Raw genomic sequence first — 12,500 nt, forward strand, 5'->3', positions numbered from 1 at the left:
ATATGAATTAAAAAAAACCGCATTTCACAAATGAATAAATAAAACTGATGCCGAAAGAGCTTGGCCCTAGATCTTGAAGCCAATTTCGCTTTCGAGAAGTTACTCCAACAAGGCAAAATCCATTTCTTATCAAAAGACGTGAATGAAAAGAGCCATCCCTTACCAGCGAGCATCTGGGTGCATTAAGCATATTGTGAACCGAGCATGGCTTTGTCGAGAACGTGGAATTCCCTTGCATTGATCAGAGACTGCGCCGCGTCTAAGATGCTGAAAAGGGCAAAAGTATAAGTTTACTTTTAGTTTTCTGTAAAAGAAAACTATTGAGATGGCTTTGTCTGTCCGTCCGCACTTTTTCTGTTCGCCTTCAGATCTGTGGGTTCTAGCTGAGGCTGAGAGGGCTACAAATTGGTATGTTGATCTTTCCAATCATCAAACATGCCAAATTGCAGCCGTCTAGCCTCAGTGGTTTTTATTTTATTTAAGGTTAAAGTTAGCCATAATCGTGCTTCTGGCAACGAGGCAGGGTAGGCCACCAGCAGGCCGTGCTTGAAGTTTAACGGGTCGTGGCTCGTACAGCATTATACCGACACCCACTGAAAGACAGCTCTGTTTCGGTGGCCTTAATTATACGCTGTAACGGCTGTACAGAATTGATTAAATGAAGAAACTTCACATTTTTTACTTGTTTGTTTTTGTTTTTTATAGCGCAGATCTCTCCGTGGATGCTGCGCATTCACGTCTGTTCACAGCTCTAAATAAAATAGAAGGCAAAAGGAGGAAAAGACCTGTACTTATATATATATATATATATATATATATATATATATATATATATATATATATATATATATTTCTTAATCGATTTTTTATTTTTTTTTTTTATATTTCTTGTTTATGTTATTATCTAAGTCTTCAATATTATTATTTTATCATTATTTTCATGGGGCCACGTGCCCAGGTGTCCCTCCCCACCCCCGATCCGCTAACGAACAGAGCGGCTATAAAAACAAACAGCTGAATTGTATGGAAGCCTAAAGATGATGCAGCCCACACCACGATTTCCAACTGAAGAAACCCCTCAATTTAATATTTTCTCAGGATATCTTTTCGATACCCCAAGAACCGGTTTTTTGATACCCTCTCTCGGGCTATTGAGGCACCACTTTAGGAACACCTGCTTTAGATGGAGGTATACCCAGATGGCGCTGACGGTCGAATGCTTTTGCCTTTATAGATAAAACTTTCTCATCGATTCGCGTATAGGGTTGTCAACGACAGTTTGCCACTCACGGGCACTGTGTTGGCTTTTATCATTCGCCTAACCCACCCCCTCTCTCCTTTCCTTATTCGGACTACTGAATGGAAAGTTTGGGTGAACGTAACCTGGCGTTACAACCACCAGGGTCACTGACTACGATCTCATTGCAAGGCTGCACTTTCATAATTTTTATTAAGTATATCTTTATTAAGTATATTTATGATTTTTTATTCATCACTTTTATTCATGTATTAAATGTATTTATCTTTATTTTTAGTTTGTTTATTAGTCATTAACCCGGTTAAGCAAATATTACTTTTCCACGAAGGAACGCTTAGTAAACACCAGTGAAGTACGTTTTCCAGAAAAAGATAAAAATTTTTATCCAGAAGCTAAGAAGACGCTCGAACAATGCTGCCCTCTATTATTCCTGCTGTAAAACAGCCATACTGTTTTGCCGTGACTTTTAAAATGATTCCAAAACATTAAAAGACTTACGTACCTTCTTTTTTTTTTAGTTTTTCAAAGGAAATCCTATCCCGTCGAAGCTTTTGGAAGTGAAATCCCCGGTCCCAATTCAAATCAATGAACTTACAATTGTAGGTATGTAACGGATTCTTTGTTACGGAATCAGGTATGTAACGAACTATTTTGTACGTCCCTTAGACAGTTTTATTGGTAAAATATACCCGTCGTAACGAAGTGATAATTTCATTGTCAACCCAAACATCAAACACCTGTTATCCCAGTGAACTGTTATCACTTTGTTCTTAATTTTGTCTTGGTCGGCTATGGAAAATGTTTGCGCCAAAAGGCCACGTTTTTTGCGGTACACGCTGAACGAAAAATATGAAATGGCCCAGTCAGTTTGTCTCTTCATTCAGTAGTCAGTAACGAATTATGCCTGTAACGAATTGCAGACTAGTCTCCTGGAATTCGCTATAAACGAACTCTACTGTAATAACCCAACAGTCAATTAGCTTGTTCCTTTATAAATGTGCGCATTTTGAATGACAGAATAAAAAAAAAAAAAGCTGGCAAAGAATGTAACGAGCCAGCCGTTAAGATGAAGCGCTAATTCGTCTCAGTAGACGGGCGTGAGTCCAGAGGCCTACACCAAGCCCAGAGCAACCAACCAAGTAACTGCGTAACAGGTTAACTGACGAATTGCATGACGAGGCAGTTGCCTCAATAAACAAGGCAGTTCTCAGTTCTCCAAGTGGAGGAAGACTGCCGATCGTGAGTACTTATGAACAAGGCCAGGAAGGACAAGGTCTACCCAATTGGGCGGAGTCGCCTCCCACCTGGGGTAACTACGTAGGCGATGACGTATCTTAGAGGCACCTGCTCATTGCGGCAATTCACCTGCTGACGCAATAAGGAGGTAGACGAAGCGCCGCTCACATGGGGGATTTGGGGGTAAGTAAGCAGGCTTTGTCTCCTTGGGTTAACTGCTTAGTGAGGCAACTGAGAATTACTTTCATGATCAGTAGGTCTTCCTCCACAAGGTACAGTAGTTCTCAGTTCTCAAAGTGGAGGAAGACCTACCGATCATGAATACCTCGGAATCTGTTCTGCATAGCGTTAGTGTTTCTTGTTCTGTACGTGTGTCGGCTACGGGAGCGCTGTTGTTCAGTGTACGTTTTCTTAAAGTATTTTAGTGAAGAGACAGATATGAGCTGTTATAAATTTGTTTTGATGACGTGGCAGATATGTGCGGTCCTAATATATCTCAACGAACAGACAGAGACCAGCTGACATAAATTTATCTGAATGAATAGACAAAGACGAGCTGACATAAATTTATCTGAATGAACAGACAGAGACGAGCTGTCAAGAATTTATGTGAATGATGAGACAGAAACGAACTGCCATAAATTTAACTGAATAAACAGACAGAACGAGTTGTCTTGAATTTATCTGAATGAACAAACAGAAACGAGTTGTCTTGAATTTATCTGAATGAACAAACAGAAACGAGTTGTCTTGAATTTATCTGAATGAACAGACAGAAAAGTTCTCATAAATTTACCTAAATGAACAGAAAAAACGAACCATTTTAAATTTCATCAGAATGCACGAGCTGTCGTAGATCCATCTTAATGAAGAGAAATCGGGTTCTTTCAAGAAAGGTGTGGAGTACGAGTATATAGGCCTAATATCTTGAGTGATGATATACGCGTCTTTTAAAAAGAGGCAAGTTATTACGTCATTCGGGGAACACAGAGGAAGCCAGTGAATACATATACAAGCCTTTCATGATGCTACGTTAAGGTATGCGTAATCCATCTTTCCATTTTCGGGTTTTATTTCAATCTGGTGTTAGTGGCCTGTGTAAATGTCCTTTCTAAAGAGATCAGATGGACACTGCGTGATTTCTTCTTAATTAAACCACATCGTATGGAAAATATTAATAAATTTGTAGTGTTTTATCTAAATAGCCTCAGAGTTTAACTGTCTCTTATCTTTAGCGATTTGATTTTTCCCGTTTTCTCGACTGATTTGTGCCGTGTTTATGCACAGGAATATCTCTGCAGTTGTTGGAATGTCTCACCTGTTCATTGATTCCTTTACTTTCTTGTTTATTGATTCAGATTTTTCTCCGTTCCTCGGGAGCTTTGTTTATTAGCTGATGACTTTTTGAATTTGTGCACATTTCGAATACTACTACTACTACTACTACTACTACTACTACTACTACTACTACTACTACTACTACTACTACTACTACTACTACTACTACTACTAATAATAACAATAATAATAATAATGATACTAAAGTCAATAATAATAAAGTCGTAACATTCTCTATATTTTGGTTTACAGTGCCTTAATAAAAATATATCCATACATTGATTTGAAATGTGTTAAATTATTTTTAGCATACATTCAATACACTCGCAAATAGTATTTTTATAAAATATTGTCGGCTCACTGAAATTTAAATGTCACGGTATGGTGGTTGTATGCACGTCAGTGATGATATATACACAACATATATATATCTATGTATATATGTATATATTACAGTATAATATATATATATATATATATATATATATATATATATATATGTATGTATGTATGTATGTAAGTAAAGTAATTTACGACCTCAGTTGCTACAGGATCATTTTACTTAAATCAGTCTTCACCGATGTAAAATTTACCTAACTTCTTTTTTTTTTTTTTATATTCTTATTAGTTCAGCCCTTCCGTTGGCCCTCAAATGGCCCAGCATGTGGTTCCCCCATTTTGTTTGCTAATTAAAGGTCATAAAATTCTCCATGGCGAATTCGACGATTTAAAGAGGAAACGTTACAATAAATGTCAGTGAAAATACTGGCAATGAAATTAATAAATCAAGAGATGAAGGCTGAAATGGGCGCTCTCTCTCTCTCTCTCTCTCTCTCTCTCTCTCTACTGTACCGTCTCTCTCTTGTAGGGTGCAGTTCCGATATTGGCTTAAAAATGCTTTCAGTTGAGCTGAAAAGAAATTCGCGGAATAAAACATTAATTTAATGAATATGAAAGGAAATTATTTCTTGTAATAAAAGGAAGCAGATGTTGTTGTCTTTTCAATTAAAATCGTTTCGCTTTCAAATGAAAAAAATAAATTGCATTAAAATAGCTTCTAGATATAATAAAGTCAAATATTTGAAGTAGTGAAACAAGACATTATTTCTCTCTAATGCTGCAGAGCTTCGGAATTCCCGTTGCTTTCGTGTTTCATTTTTTCTTTGATTCCTTTCTCCTTCCACACACAATTCTACACTTTGCTTCGGTGATGGTTAATTTCCCTCTGCTGCAAAGTTTTGGAGTTTTCTCTCGTTTAGGCTAGGTAAGGGAGAGTGATTAGTCAAGGTTAGTTTGATTTGCTTGAGGTAAGATGAATTTGTCAAGGTTAGTTTAGGGTAAGTGTAATTTAATAGGCAAGCTCGTGTTAAGTTAGGTAAGGTAAAGTGAATGAGTGTTAGTCTGTATAAGATACAGTTATGCAAGGTTAGGTTAGGTTAGGTGGCGATAGTCTGGTAGGTAGGCTGCTGGTTTGTCCCAACAGAAGGTTAGGTTAGGTGGCGATAGTCTGGTAGGTAGGCTGCTGGTTTGTCCCAACAGAAGGTTAGGTTAGGTGACGATAGTCTGGTAGGTAGGCTACTGGTTTGTCCCAACAGAAAGTTAGGTTAGGTGAAGACAGGTTACTGATATGCGCCAAATACAGTTGATCCATCTACCCATTTCTGACACAGCTGTTTGTACCCTGGAAAATGCAGTCACTCCTACTACTCCCCGCCACCTTCTCCTGCCCCCTCTCTCTCTCTTTCTCTCTCTCTCTCTCTCTCTCTCTTGCCCCCCTCCCCCTCACGCCACCCCTCCCGCAGTCTAAATTTAATAAGACGCATGACATCACCATGTTATTGCGAGGGATGACGAATCATATATGCTGGGTCTTCCGCAATTTATTCCTGCTAAGCATTGAGTAATCTTTCATCACCAGCCATTAATCAAAACTGAATCTCTGGACGAATTCGCGGGACATAGATCATATTAATAGGTTATTGCACTACACTCTTATTCGAATTTGACTTCCGGACGAGGGCGCATCTCGACAGAGGTTAATGAAATGTAGTAGAGATTGCATTACTAGTCAGGGAATGAGTTCTGTTGTCACCTATTTAATCAAATTTCAATGAATGCCTTGGGAATGTCGAGCCAATTTTGATGTGGTCATTTCTTGAATGAGTGGAAAACCAGTGAATGCCCCACACCGCTAATGAAGTAAAGGAACTTAGTTTGGTCAAGTCACGGATGGGTGACCACCGGAAAATGTGTCAAAAGCGTGTATGGGTAAATGTACATTTATTCCGATTACCCATTTGTGCCTGTGAATATGTTTGGCTTCGTGTAGACGTTTCTGTGTGTGTGTGTGTGTATGTGTGTAAATGTGTGCGTCTGCACATTTTTGTAAGCTCACTAATTACAGAATTTTATTTTGCTGGGATAATGTGCGCTGACAATGTCATTAAGGTTACGTGGGAAAAAGATTTGGGATTTCTTTAAGGAATTAAATTCATGTGCATATCGTGATGTGATTAACTTTTTGCACACCATGGTATTTAATAATGCTTAATTTTGTTGATATTTTATACGCTTAGATGCACACGCAGCGTCGTCATGGAGAGGTTTCAGAAAGTTAGAGAGAGTCAGAAATTACGAGTAATTAATTCTCCTTGTTCAGTGTAGATTTAGACCATACACATAGCGTCTGCATAACACTGAGAAGGTTTGTTGCAAATCTCAGTAAAGCTTGGTGTCTTACAAGTCTGAAGTCTCCTTATGTCTGTTGAAACTGGCATCACAAAATCTAGGTTATTGAGGCCGTGGTACCTTACAAGTTAGGGCCGTTAACATTACGCAAAACACTTGTCTTATATCCAGGTTAGGGAATTGAATAAATGAATGATTTTAAGTTATCTTTCGCCGTGACTTCTATGGTCATTGACGCCGATGTCAATTAAAGGACTAAATAGTGTAGTATATTTATAATACAGTTAAAACTTGTAGGAAATCAAGTTATATCTTACGGTTAGGGAACGATTTCACTGTATGAAGTATTTCATTCGTAGTCCCAGAAAATGTACGAGTGTTTATTCTTTTATTTTTTCCAGAGATGTGGAATCAGTGTAGCCAGATGAAGAGATGCAGAATCAGCGTAGCCAGAGCACTCCCACCAAGGGTACCTTTGCCCCACCAACTTGGCTGGCTGACAACACTTATGCTTTAGCATCCATCTAGGAAGGTATGTATGTTGATTTGATCTTTTTATAAAGAAACAGCTAGGTCACAGCATGGTAACCTCTGGTTGAGTTGTGTAGTATACGTTCATATTAGTTCACGAGACATTTGTGATTGTTTTACGCGTAACTGGGTTAGGTTAGGTGAGGTTAGGTCTAGTGCTTGATAGCTTTCACTTGAATTATTAATTCTGTAATATGTTTTTTACTTGTTTATTTGTTTTTATTCATCAACGCGTCGTGTATATGTATGTATATATATATATATATACAGATATATGTACAGTAGATATATACATATATACATATATTGAATATATTGTATATATATGTATATATATATATAAAATATACACATATACATATGTAGGCGTGTGTACAGGCGTACGGATACGTCATTTATTAAAGCTATCAATATTTATTTTTCAATCGGCATATATTTGCTCGTTTATTTGACCTGGCGATAATTGAGGTGAATGAACTGCTAATGTCAGGTGGATATTATCAAGGTTAAAGCTACCTGCTATACGCTATTTATATCTTAATTTTTTCTGTATTAATTAATTGACCAGAGGTGATTTGTTGCTTCAGTGTCCTTGGCCGGCCGAGAGTTAAATGAAATATTTCCCTAATGGGTATTCTTTAGGTACATTTGCATATATTCTGTTTGGGTAGGAAGTCGGAGGGGAAACAGAACGGAACTATTCTGTATGCATAGTGTTGATTCTGCCTAAGCCTCTTCAGTCTCTTTAATCCCTGTAGATTCTGCTATTAAATTCTCTCTCTCTCTCTCTCTCTCTCTCTCTCTCTCTCTCTCTCTCTCTCTCTCTCTCTCACTTTATGCGTATATATACTGTATATGTATGTATATTATATATATATGTATGCATATATGTATAATACATATTAATCATAATGGAATTCTGTTATAACAAAATGTTTTATATATATATATATATATATATATATATATATATATATAGACATTGTAGGAGATACATAGGAAAAAAAGGCAAAAGGGTTAGCAAAGATGAAAAGGTTGGATTATAGTTTTTGAAGATGGTTCGATCACGTTGAAAGAATGGGGGATTGGTTGCTGGACCCATTTTCGTATCAATGTTGGCTGCGACTCTCACCAGCTGACAAAACGCCAGGTATATAATATGTGCCATATTGCCACTCACACCTTCGAATTTTATTCGAGATTAGGCCTAAATACTAGTATGAATCCCTGCTCAAAAAACAAAAAACAAAAATTGTTGAATAATGTGACGTCATGAAAGCTGAATCACGTTCATGATGTCACAACAGGAATGGCACATAGCCGCCAGCGTAAAGATTCCACCAAATGGCTACTGAACACTCCGCGCGTGACGTAAGCATCCCTCATAGTTGCCAGATACTGCCAAGGAATTAAACCTCAGCCTAAAAATATCTTCCCCTTTAAGAAAAAAAGCGGCTATATTGTTTTACATTTTCTGACTTAGGGATTATTTCTAACTTTGGAAGACTTATCGAAAGGCGTTGGGTGTGGTTTTAACACCAGGAGATTTTCGTAATGGGCAATAGGCTTGTTTTTGGTTTTTGTCTCTTAAAGAGTATGCCATTTGGTTTAGGGTCATATGTTGTTTGTAATGCCAGTAACATATACGTATATATATATATATGTATATATATATATATATATATATATATATATATATATATATATATATATATATATATATACATACATATATATATATATATATATATGTATATATATATTTAGTAGTTACTTATATTTATTTTAGGATAATTTAGGTAGAACTGCTTGCAAATATATGACAGCATTCTAAATTTCAGTTTTCGTACAAGCGATGAACCGCCATTCAAGGTACTTGAGACTATGAGAACCTTGGTCAGATATCTCCCATTAAATTAAAGTATTTTATAAGGTCATTCAAGACCAATAACTTGAGAACTGAGTCGACCAGAAACTTCCAGTTTTAACGTGTGAAATTAACAACTATTCTTACTTTCTTTTTGTCAATGTGCCCTTCATTATATATTGGCGTTTAATGAACAAGTTTTATTTTTTGACATTACTCAAGGTTCTATGCAGCGTCCCTTCGGCCGCTAGATGCAACCCCTTTCATTCCTTTTACTTTACCTACGTTCATATTCTCTTTCTCCCAGCTTACTTTCCACCCTTTCCTAACAATTGTTTCATAGTGAAACTGCGAGGTTTTCCTCCTGTTACACCTTTCAGACTTTCTTTACTCTCCATTTTTATCTATTTATTTATTAATATATCTTTTTTTTCTTTTCTAATAACTGATCTCGTATTTAAGTATTTCCTATATTATCGCCTGCAACTTTTTTCAAATGAACACATTTTTTTGGAAACCTGATTTTCAAGTCAACGGTCCCCGTGGGCTTGTTCCACACACAAAGGTTCGTCTTCTGAATGATAATATTCATAATATTTCAAAATGTCATTGAGTGAAAGTAAGTCCACACTGCAATTTAATTTATAGAAGATACTAACTTAAAAATAGAAACTGCCAATTGGGGGTACCGCGGGGAGGAAAAGTGCCTATCGGCAAATCGAATATTTCTGCGTTTGCTTATCATAAAAGATTGTGTCTCTTGAGATATGAAAGCAAATTACATTCTCTCTCTCTCTCTCTCTCTCTCTCTCTCTCTCTCTCTCTCTCTCTCTCTCTCTCTCTCTCTCTCTCTCTCTCCCCAAATAGACACAGCTGCTCACATATATGCATAGTCAGACATTTTAGATACGCTCGCTTGAACGATCGCCTTCTTACGCATTTGCGCGCAAGCGCGCGTAGACACCATGTGTGTATTCATATATGTATATATAATTTAATATATATATATAATTATATATATATATACAGATCTATATATACATATATATGTATATATATTTGTATACGTATATAGTTATATATTTATATATATATTATTAATATGTATATAAATGTATATTTTTGTACATATATACAATATATATTATGTATATACTGTATATACATACATACATACATACATACATACATACATATATATATATATATATATATATATATATATATATATATATATATATATATATATATATATATATCTGTGTGTGTATGTTTCAGTATACAGTGTACAGCATATAAGTTTATATATTTCAACCACGTAACCAACAGAAATAATACCAGAAACAGAAAGAAATTGACTTACAAACAATAACACAAAAGCGAGTAGAAACGCAAGCCGTTTCCGGCGCGAATAAAATCGGAGGTGAAATATATTTCTTCCTTAATTAAGAAGCCGCGACGGCGAAAGTGCTCTCACCTGAAGGTTCCCGACGCACCTGAATAAGATAAATATAATCAGCGGACCACTTGGCAGGGAATAATACGATTGCAGTGGGCATATATATATATATATATATATATATATATATATATATATATATATATGTATATATATGTATATATATACATATATATATACATATAATATATATATATATATATATATATATATATATATATATATATATATATATATATATATATATATATATTCATGATAAAGTATATCAAATGCTTTCTTTGCTCATAGTTGTAACTCCATTCAGTAAAGTGGTATTGTTTTTGCTTTCTCTTGGAATTTGTTTTAGAATAACGTAGACGCTTCGAAGCCAGAAATTCGAGCTTTGCTACACAACATGAACGAAAGTTCCGAAGTGCCGGAGATGCTACTGTAGTAGAGAAAAAAAAAAAATAAACTCCCGTCCAGCTGGAACCACTTGAATGAATCGAGTGTGTAATCCTGGGATGTTTTATTGATAAGTAAAAGGATGGATTTTACCTCTCTCACACCTCTTCATTGCTTTTAAGCACCATTTCCGAGAGAGAGAGAGAGAGAGAGAGAGAGAGAGATGAGGTCTTATTCTTCTTGTATCTAGGCTATAGACCACAGAGAGAGAGAGAGAGAGAGAGAGAGAGAGAGAGAGAGAGAGAGAGAGAGTAGAGGGGGCGACCAGGCATTCCTCTTTAAATTCACTTTGTGTCTCGGGTACTGCGTAAAAAAAAAAAAAATCCCTTTTTTATTCTTACGAAACAAGAAAGCGTTTCAAACCGAATTCCCTTTGGCCATATTTGATCGAAGCGCCGACGCCACCTGAAAGCTGGATGCCCTTGAAGACTCCATCTGTCTGTGTGCAGCTGGTGTTCGGTCAGCCAGCTGTCGGGAATTACTAATTGATCGAGATGAATGCCGCTTTGGTTTTGCTAGAAGGTCGGGTGCGCGTTAAGGGATTTAAAGAGGATAATTATTATTATTATTATTATTATTATTATTATTATTATTATTATTATTATTATTATTATTATTATTATTATTTCTCTACATACTACATATCTATATATATATATATATATATATATATATATATATATATATATATATATTTATATATATATATATATATATATATCTATGTATATATATATATATATGTATATATATATACATATATACATATATATATATATACATACATATGTATATGATATATTTATATATATACATAAATACATATATATATATATATATATATATGTATATATATATATATATATATATCTATCTATCTATCTATATATATATATATATATATATATATATATATATATATATATATATATATATATAGAGAGAGAGAGAGAGAGAGAGAGAGAGAGAGAGAGAGAACAACGGAGTCTAAGATCTTTTGCCTTTATTCGGCTGCATTTTCAAAAAGCGGGTTATCGAAATGTGAAAAGCTTTTTTTTTTTTGGTTCAGTGCATTAGTAATCCAAATTCTCAGACTCTGCTGCAAAAAAAAATCACTTACCAATTCAATTCCGATTTTGTGAAAACGGTCGGTAGAAGTGATTTAATGAAAAAACTTGAAAGTATCTATACCATCTGAACTGGTTTTGTTAAATGTTCAGAAAACTGTTATGAAAACATATTGAACACAATTTTACAAACATATGATCGAGTTCGTTTTACTCTTTAGTCTCTTGTAATGGAAAATCGACCATGGGCCTAGATTTGCAAAGACCTTATTCGAGATTATAGAAAGTAAAAAAAATAAAAAAAGAATTACAATTTCATATTTTTTTTTACTGAAGCCATCGCATTTTGACAGTGGCCTCGGTAAAAAAAAATATGAAAATTTAATTTTTTTTTATTTTCTACAATCTCGAATAATTTCTTTGCAAATCCAGGCTCATGGTAGATTATCCATTACAAGAGACGAAAGAGTAAAACGAACTCGATCTTTTGACAGATAAATCGTAAACAAAAGAAAAAGCTGATAAACAAATCAGGATCCCAGACGATGGATAAAATGAAGGAAAGATTAAATAGAAATGAAATGTAAAATTTTTTATTACATTTATTCC

At 35.1% G+C, this 12,500-nt stretch overlaps 1 long non-coding RNA gene across 1 annotated transcript in view; it reads left to right on the top strand.

Annotated features, from left to right (window-relative positions):
* The window catches only part of LOC136832441 (uncharacterized), a 203,903-nt gene that overhangs the window by 180,347 nt on the left and 11,056 nt on the right, over window positions 1-12,500 (top strand). Inside the window, exon 3 of the long non-coding RNA XR_010851208.1 lies at window positions 6,922-7,052. This is a non-coding gene — a long non-coding RNA (uncharacterized lncRNA). The remainder of the gene's footprint in view (window positions 1-6,921; window positions 7,053-12,500) is intronic.

Source organism: Macrobrachium rosenbergii, chromosome 49 (assembly GCF_040412425.1).
Source record: "Macrobrachium rosenbergii isolate ZJJX-2024 chromosome 49, ASM4041242v1, whole genome shotgun sequence".
In the NCBI taxonomy this organism is placed as follows: domain Eukaryota; kingdom Metazoa; phylum Arthropoda; class Malacostraca; order Decapoda; family Palaemonidae; genus Macrobrachium; species Macrobrachium rosenbergii.